At 41.8% G+C, this 9,669-nt stretch overlaps 1 protein-coding gene across 1 annotated transcript in view; it reads left to right on the top strand.

The window, feature by feature from the left end:
* Positions 1-9,669, top strand: part of LOC111138798 (Fc receptor-like protein 2) — a 61,024-nt gene that overhangs the window by 33,085 nt on the left and 18,270 nt on the right. The gene's annotated exons all lie outside the window — the stretch shown is intronic.

Here is a 9,669-nt window from a genome sequence, read left to right as displayed (position 1 = left end):
TATTCCCTCAGGTGAAGCTGGTATTGTTATTCCCTCAGGTGAAGCTGGTATTGTTATTCCCTCAGGTGAAGCTGGTATTGTTATTCCCTCAGGTGAAGCTGGTATTGTTATTCCCTCAGGTGAGGCTGGTATTGTTATTCCCTCAGGTGAAGCTGGTATTGTTATTCCCTCAGGTGAGGCTGGTATTGCTATTCCCTCAGGTGAAGCTGGTATTGTTATTCCCTCAGGTGAGGCTGGTATTGTTATTCCCTCAGGTGAAGCTGGTATTGTTATTCCCTCAGGTGAGGCTGGTATTGTTATTCCCTCAGGTGAAGCTGGTATTGTTATTCCCTCAGGTGAAGCTGGTATTGCTATTCCCTCAGGTGAAGCTGGTATTGTTATTCCCTCAGGTGAAGCTGGTATTGTTATTCCCTCAGGTGAAGCTGGTATTGTTATTCCCTCAGGTGAGGCTGGGTCCAGATTTGTATATTTACACACGGTTTCTATTAAATGACCCTGAAGTAGAGCTAGATTCTCAGCAGTTCCTTGAGTAACTTCCTGATTTTTATCAAAATATACAGGTTTAGAGAATCCTTTTTTCATTTCTTCTATTGAACAAGGGATCAAATGGTCTTGTCTTTCCCTTCCTTGTCTATCCTCTTGGTAACTCCAGTGTGGCTCAGTATTTAGGACAGCAGGTCTCCCTACCAGATAATGTTCCCCATCTATCCCTGATAGCTCATCAGTAAACTCCTGCCCAGGAGCTCCTGCCCAGAAATGGTTCCTCTCCTGAGGGGTACAAGTATGAGTTAATATGATGTCTATATCTTCCCAGGTCAAACAAAACATAATAGATAACTGTTGAAAGTCCTCAATATACTGAGAGGAATTTTTTTTTTTTTTTTTGGAATATCGTCCTAATTGTTGTTTTATCCGAACCAGCTCTTCCATAGAGAATAGGGCATGGTCTCTAACTGTGCCCATTTCTCCACTAGTAACTTCCCTAAAAGGATGCATTCCAAATTTAGGCGGAGCTCCTGGAAGATAGGGAGTTCCACTCCTGGTATGTCCATTTGGGCTGGGAACAGACCGATCTTGGGATTTATAAGAAGGAGGGATAGCAATAGAGCCAGTGTCCTCTCTGTCTGGACTAGCTGGTGATCCCTCCAGTGGCCCAGGTTTGTTAGGAGGAATGGGTCTCTGTATACAATCATCATCCTATATGTCCAGAGGGGGTTTATTAACCCAGCTGCTGGTTAGAAACATTCTGCAAGAGGCTCTCGGGTCTGGGTCCTGATTTAGGGCCATGAAGGCCTGGACACAGGGTACCTCAGCCCATTTGCCCTGTTTCTTACATAAGTGATCTAATTTATAGATCATATAAAGTATAATGTCCCATTAATGGGCCATTTTTCTCATCTCCTAAGGAGTACTGAGGCCAGGCAGTGTTGCATAAGAAGATCGGTTTGTTGAACTGTGCGATATTGGTTTCTGAAGTAGAACCCAGCAATTCATCACTTACTTACAACACCCAGTGCTCATCACAAGTGCCCTCCTTAATGCCCATCACCCCTTTAGCCCAACCTCCACCTACCTCCTTCCATCAAACTTCAGTTTGTTGTCTATCATCAAGAGTCTCTTATAGTTTCTTACTCTCTCTCCTTTTTCTTCTCCCTTCCCCTGTGCTCATCTGTCTTGTTCTTAAATTCCACATATGAATGAGATCATATGGTATTGTCTTTCTCTGACTGATGTATCTCACAGAGCATAATACACGCTAGCTGCGTCTACATTGTTGCAAATGACAAAATTTCATTTTTTTGATGACAAGTACTATTCCATTATATGTACACCAAACTTCTTTATCCCCTCCTCAGTCAATGGACATTTGAGCTTTCTCCATAGTTTGACTATTGATGGTAATGCTGCTCTAAGCCTTGGGGTACATGTACCCCTTCAAGTCTGTATTTTTTATTGTTTGGGTAAATACCCAGCAGTGCAATTGCTGGATCATGGGGTAGTTCTATTTTTAACATTTTGAGGAACCTCCAAACTGTTCTCCAGAGTGGTTGCACCAGTTTCCATTTCCACCAACAGTGCATAGGAGTTCCCCTTCCTCTACATCCTTCCCATCCCCTGTCAAGTTTCCTGTGTTGTTAATTTTAGCCATTTTGGCATGGGTGAGGTGGTATCTAATTATGGTTTTGATTTGGATTTCCTTGATGATAAGGGATATTGAGCATCTTTTCATGTGTCTTTTGGCCATCTGGATATTTTCTTTGGAAAAGTGTCTATTCATGTCTTCTGTCCATGTCTTAATTGGATGATATGTCTTTTGGGTGTTGAGTTTGATTAGTTCTTTATAGATCTTGGATACTAGCCCTTTTTCAGATATGTCAATATCTTCTCTCATTCCACAGACTGCCTTTAGTTTTGCGATGGTTACCTTTGCTGTTCAGAAGCTTTTTATCTTGATGAAGTCCCAATAGTTCACTTTTGCTTTTGTTTCCCTTGCCTCAGGCAATGTGTCTAGTAAGAAGTTACTATGGATGAAGTCAAAGAGATTTCTGCCTGTGTTCTCCTCTAGGATTTTGATGGTTTCCTTTCTCACATTTAGGTCTTTCATCCATTTTGAATTTATTTTTATGTATGATGTAAGAAAATGGTCCAGTTTCATTCTCCTACATGTGGCTGTCCAATTTTCCCAACATCATTTGTTGAAGAGACTGCCTTTTTTCCATTGGATAGCCTTTCCTGCTTTGTCGAAGATTAGTTGACCTAGAGTTGAGGGTCCATATCTGGGCTCTCTATTCTGTTTCATTGATCTATGTGTCTATTTTTGTGCCAATACCATACTGTCTTTTTTTTTTTTAGCTTTTCAAATTTTTTAAATTTTATTTTATTTTTCAGTGTTCCAAGATTCAATAGTTATGCACCACACCCAGTGCTCCATGCAATCCGTGCCCTCCATAATAACCACCACCAGGATCACTCAACCCTCACCCCACTCCCCTCCAAAACCCTTTATTTCTCAGAGTCCACAGTCTCTCATGGTTCGTCTCCCCCTCCAATTTCCCCCAACTCACTTCTCCTCTCCATCTCCCCATTTCCTCCATGTTATTCCTTATGCTCCACAAGTAAGTGAAACCATATGATAATTGACTCTTTCTGCTTGGCTTATTTCACTCAGCATAATCTCCTCCAGTCCCATCCATGTTGATACTTAAGTTGGGTATTCATCCTTTCTGATGGAGGCATAATATTCCATTGTATATATGGACCATATCTTCTTTATCCATTCATCTCTTGAAGAGCATCTTGGCTCTTTCCACAGTTTGGCAACTGTGGCCATTGCTGTTATGAACATTGGGGTACAATTGGCCCTTCTTTTCACTACATCTGTATCTTTGGGGTAAATATGCCGTAGTGCAATTGCAGGGTCTTGTGGTAGCTCTATGATGCTTACAGATTTGTAATACAGCTTGAAATCCAGAACTGTGATGCCTCCAGTCTTGTTTTTCTTTGTCAGGATTGCTTTGGCTATTTGGGGTCATTTGTGGCTCCATACATATTTTAGGATTGTTTGTTCTAGCTCTGTGAAAAATGCTGGTGGTATTTTGATAGGAATTGCATTAAATGTGTAGATTGCTTTGGGTAATATAGAATTTTAACAATGTTTGTTCCTCCAATTCATGAGCATGAAATGCTTTCCCATTTCTTTGTGTCCTCTTCAATATCTTTCATAAATGTTCTGTAGTTTGCAGACTACAGATATTTTACCTCTTTAGTTAGGTTTATTCCTAGGTATTGGAATTCCTAGGCATCTTACTGTTTTTGGTGCAATTGCAAATGGGATTGAGTCCTTGATTTCTTTTGCTGCTGCTTCATTATTGGTGTATAGAAATGCAATATATTTCTGCAGATTGATTTTATATCCTGCAACTTTGCTAAATTCACATATTCTAGTAATTTTTTGGTGGAGTCTTTTAGGTTTTCTATATAGAGTACCATGCCATCTGCATATAGTGGGTTTGATTTCCTTCTTGTTGATTTGAGTGCCTTTTATTTCTTTTTGTTGTGTGATTGCTGAGGTTAATACTTTCAGTACTATGTTAAATAGTAATGTTGAGAGTGAACATCTGTCTTATTCTTGACCACAGAGGAAGAGCTCTCATCTTTGAAGATGATATTAGCTGTGAGTCTTTCATATATGGCCTTTATGACATTGAGGTATGTTCCAAATATCCCTACTTTGTTGAGGGTTTTTATGAAGAATCGATGCTGTGTTTTGTCAAATGATTTTTCTGCATCTATTAAGATGATCTAGGGTTTTTATCCTTTCTTTTATTCCTGTAGCGCATCACGTTGATTTATGAATATTGAACTATACCTTGGGTTCAAGAACAAATCCCATTTGATTGTGGTGAATAATTCTTTAAGATTTTATTTATTTATTTGACAGACAGAGATCACAAGCAGGCAGAGAGGCAGGCAAGAGAGAGGAGGAAGCAGGCTCCCCACTGAGCAAAGAGCCTGATGTGGGGCTCGATCCCAGGACCCTGGGACCATGACCTGAGCCGAAGGCAGAGGCTTTAACCCACTGAGCCACCCAGATGCCCCATGATTGTGGTGAATAATTCTTTTCATGTACTCTTCAATTTGATTTGCTAGTATTTTATTGAGAATTTTTGCATCCATATTCATCATGGATATTGGCGTGTAATTCTCCTTTTTAGTGGGGTCTTTGTCTGCTTTTGGAATCAAGATAATGCTGACTTTGTAGAATGAGTTTGGAAATTTTCTTCCCATTTCTATTTTTTGAAAGAGTTTGAGAAGACTGGATATTAACTCTTCTTTAAATGTTTGGCAGAACTCCCCTGGGAAGCCATCCAGCCCAGGACTTTTGTTTATGATTGTTGGTTGTGATATTGCCTTTTTCATTCATGATTTTATTTATTTGGGTCCTTTCTTTTTTCTTTTTGATAGGTCAGGCTAGGGGGTTATCAATTTTATGAATTCCTTTGAGAAAGCAACTCTTAGTTTCATTGATCTGTTCTACTGGGTTTTTTCGTTTCTATATCATTTATTTCTGCTCTAATCTTTATTATTTCCCTTCTGTTGGCTTTAGGCTTTATTTGTTGTTCCTTTTCTAGCTCCTTTAGGTGGAAGATTAGATTGTGTATTTGAGACTTTCCTTGCTTCTTGAGGTAGGCCTGTATTCCATCATACTTCCCTCTTAGGACTGTCTTTGATGCATTCCAAAGGTTTTGGACTGTCATGTTTTCATTTGCATTTGCTTCCATGACTTTTTTTATTATTATTTGTTCTTTAATTTCCTGGTTAACCTATTCATTCTTTAATAGGATGTTCTTTAATCTCCATGTATTTGACGTCTTTCCAATTTTTTTTTCCCTTTTTTGTGGTTGACCTAAAGCTTCATAGAAGAGTGGTCGGAAAATATGCATGGTATGACCTCAATCTTTTTGTACTTGTTGAGGGCTGATTTGTGACCTCATATGTTCCTTGCAAATGCTCCATGAATACTCAAAAAGAATATGTATTTTGCTGCTTTACGATGAAATGTTCTGAATAATATGTTAAGTCCATCTGGTCTGGTGTGTCATTCAAAGCCATTGTTCCTTGTTGATTTTCTGCTTAGATGATCTGTCCATTGCTGTAAGTGGGGTGTTAAAGTCCCCTATTATTGTATTATTATCAATGGGTTTCTTTGTTTATTTTTAATTGACTTACACATTTGGGTGCTCCCAAGTTGGGAGCATAAATATTTATAATTATTAGATCTTCTTGATGGATAGACCCTTAATTATGACATAATGCCCTTCACGTTTATTACGGTCTTTGTTTTATAATCTAGTTAGTCTGATATAAGTATGGCTACTCCAGCTTTCTTTTGACATCCATTGGCATGATAGATGGTTCTCCATACCCTCACTTTCAGTCTGCAGGTTCTGTAGGTCTCAAATGAGCCTCTTGTAGGCCGCAGATAGAGGGATCTTGATTTTTCATCTGTTCTGACGCCCTAGGTCTTTTGGTTGGGACATTTAATCCATTTACATTCAGAGTGACTGTTGAAAGATATTAATTTCTGTCATTGTGTTTCCTGCAGAGTCGGTGTTTCTGGTGGTGTCCTCTGTTCCTTTCTAGTCTCTGTTGCTTTTGGTCTTTCTTTTCCCCACTCAAAAAGTCCCTCTTAAAATTTCTTGCAGGGCTGGTTTAGTGGTCACAAACTCCTTCAGGTTTTCTTTTTCCTGGGAATCTTTTAATCTCTCCTTCTAGTGTGAATGACGACCTTACTAGAGGAAATATTCTTGGCTGCATATTTTTCCCATTCAGCAACTTGCATATGCCCTGTCCTTCCATTCTGGCCTGTGAAGTTTCTGTGGACAGATCTGCTATGAACCTCATTGGTCTTTCCTTGTAGGTTAAGGACCTTTTTTCTTCTTCCTGCTTTTAGGATTTTTTTTCTTTGTGTATTTTGCAAATTCGACTACGATATGCCTTGAAAATGGTCAGCTTTTGTTGACGTCAATGGGGGTTCTCTGTGCTTCTTGGATTTTGATGTCAGTGCCCTTCCCTGATGAGTTGATTCTCACACTGACTTCTTTCAATGGAGATACACCTCCAGAGCACAAGTGTACCACAAAGCGGTGGTACTCAGTGTAAGTGGCCCTGGACTCCACTAGGTGGCACTGCCTTGCTCCCTGATGTTTTTCAGGGCTGATGGGTGGGATGTGCTCAGCTTTCTAGTCCAAGAGTTGTAAGTTTGCATCCCCCATTCTTCAGTGAACCCTTACAGAAGTGCAGTCAATCACCTTTCTTGTGTCCCTGGTTTCTGTGTGAATCCTGCTTTCGCCGTGCCTGTGTCTGAGCTGTTTTATCTCAGGCATGCAATTGAGTTTCAGAACTCCAAATTTTAGGAACAACTGTGGTGCAGACCCACACTGTTCCTTGGGGGAGGGTCTTACTGTGCTTTTGTTGTTTGCTGGCCATCCCGGGAAAGCAGTTGCACAAACACAACTGTTTGCAGTTTACGGCAAGGTGGATCAGAAATCCAACACCAAGACTCACTGCTCTGAGCCAGCTTCCCCACACCTATGCCTGGGAACAGCGTGCACTCTGACACCACGTATTCTTCTTGGAACCCAGGAGATCTTCACCCAACTGTACTGTCACTCCTGACACTCTGCCCCACTTCGCCCCCCTGAGCACCCGTCAGCCTGGTATGCCCCTCACAGTAGCGGATGTCTACAAGTTCAGATTGTGCACTCTGCTCCTTATAACACTTTGCAGTAGCCTCCAAAAGCAGGATCACTCCGTGCTGCCGTAGCTCAGCTGTATCTCCCCCAAGTCAACTCTCCACACCTCCTACCTTCCAGAAGGAGGTCAGTTTTCTACTTGTAGACTTGCAGTGTTTGTTCTCTCAGAACTCGGATTGACTTCTCTGATGTTCAGAATGATTTGATGACTATCTAGCTATGTTGGGGAGAGACAAGCTTAGGGTACCCCTACTCCTCCACCATCTTAACTCTCCAGCTTTTGTATTTTTTAGATCTTGTCATCTGAATTGATCCCAGTGGGTTAAAATTATTCCAAAGGGGAGTCTTGGGGACTGAAGAAGAAGATCCCATGTTCCTAGAAAAGTAGAGAAAGTCGGTTTCCAAAAAGTTCCCCCAACCAACTCCCGGATGGTGTTACACCATGACGTCAGAGGTCGCAGGCGTCAAAAGCAACTGGAGGAGCCCTTCAGAGGAATTGGTATTGATCACCGTAAGGTGATCCCATAAGGGCCCCACAGGAAGGCTGCCGAGAGCCCCTCCTTCCCCATTGCATTCTAGACTACAAACGGGTACCAGAGAATGGACTGAAATGTGGTGCTGTGCCATGAGAAACCTGCCATTCCTAAACCATGGAAAACATCAGAAAAACTTTACAAGGGAACATTACCCAGTTTTGTCAGGAGAGGACACTAATGAAAACCAGTAAAGATAAAAATCCATCATGATCTAAGTGACATCCCAATACATGTAAACTTTACAGCCAGTTTCTCTAGGAAACATCCTTGGTTGGGTTTTAATTCTAACTGCTTTGGGGCTGTTCTTAGTGGAGGTCCCTTGGCCAGAAGGGGCTAGGCCAGGGGTATGGAGGGGATCACATTAGACCAAAGAAGAGGAAACCTCATATGGGAGTCTTACGATCAGCAGCTTTGCTAGTCACTTAGGTAGCTTTCCTGTGCCCAAACCAGACAAATTTGTATAGGGACAGAAATAAAGAGAGGTCCTCAAGTTTCTGGGTCTTATTATCATTCTGGTCAGGGTACTAACTTCTAGCCAAAAGACAGGATTTCTCCTCTTCCTAGAGTGGCCACAGGCTAGAGGATTAGAGCCTGAGCAATAGATAGGAAAGTATTCAATAAGACCGTACTCCATGAAAAGCTCCTAGAGTGAAAGTAAAGGGACAGGAGAGGAAGTACTCACCAAATTTGCATTAAGGATCAGAGTCCAGATGAGCGGATCCAAAGCACCAGATTGGACACAAAATGATATAAGTGATATGATTTGAAGTTTTGGGCTTCTGAGTGAATGACCAAGGAAGAATTCTTGAAACATTTCTGGTGCAAAAAGTGATTTTATTATAACACAGGGACAGGACCTGTGGGCAGAAAGAGCTTCACTGGCATTGTGATGGATGACATTCTGACTTTTAGGTTTGTGGAGAGAGCTGGGGTAGAGATAAAGTAAGTTTCAAAGGAATTTTGAAGCAAGCCTTTTGAGATGTTGAGGGTCTAGCTGCCGTTAAGATAAGATTACTCTTAGTCTCTAGCAAAACGACATTAAGGCTGTCATGGGTTCCTCCAGGAAGGTCACACTCTACATGTCTCGGGGATCTATCAGTGGGATGCAAGTTGTAAGGAGATTTAATTTAAGCTAGATTTCTCTTGCCTTTGTTTTCCTCATTAGAGACCCAACAGAAGAAAGGACCAGAGAGCTGAAAACAGGTCACCAGAAATACTTCAGTTAGGGGAGCAAAAAGGAGAAAAGCCCATGAGCAGATCAATATCCACCTTGTGAGGATTTCAGAAGAAGGAAGGAAGGACCAGAAAGATAAGGAGATAATGGCCAAGACCCCTCAGGAACTGGGGAGGGAAATTGACAAAACTATGAGAAGTGTTTGTGGGTCTGAAACAGGAAATAATTAGGAAAGACACTTGGACCATGAGGCTGCAGAGGGCCCCTCTGGGGTCGGTCCACACTGGACACAGGGTTTCTGTGTGAGTGGATGGGGGTTTCCCTTTATAGGGCAAGGGCCTGCCTGAAGCTTGTGGTGCCCGGAGCACCCACTGCATGGTGGCAGCTCCTCACCTCTGGGACCCAGCCAGCTCCCTCCACCCTACCCTCCTTTGTTTCAGAGATCTTGGCTGATCTCACTAACTGAACATTTGGATCTCTTGTTGTTGTTTTTTCCTCACAAACTTAAATTTCTGCTCTTATGTTAAATTCTTCAATAAAGAGTAAGCCCACGAAACCCTAAGTGCCCTCCACCTTGATCCCAATAAAAGCAGAAGAACCCCAGTCTTGTGGCCTCGCTGTGTGGTCCCAGGTGTGTCATGTACTTCCCAGGACACATGAGTAACAAACTCCCCGCCCCCGCCCCCCCACCCCCGCCGTGTTT

The sequence above is a fragment of the Enhydra lutris genome, unplaced genomic scaffold, assembly GCF_002288905.1.
Source record: "Enhydra lutris kenyoni isolate GAN:26980312 unplaced genomic scaffold, ASM228890v2 scaffoldscaffold94, whole genome shotgun sequence".
NCBI classification, from domain to species: domain Eukaryota; kingdom Metazoa; phylum Chordata; class Mammalia; order Carnivora; family Mustelidae; genus Enhydra; species Enhydra lutris.
This window is presented reverse-complemented; position numbering and strand designations above follow the sequence as displayed.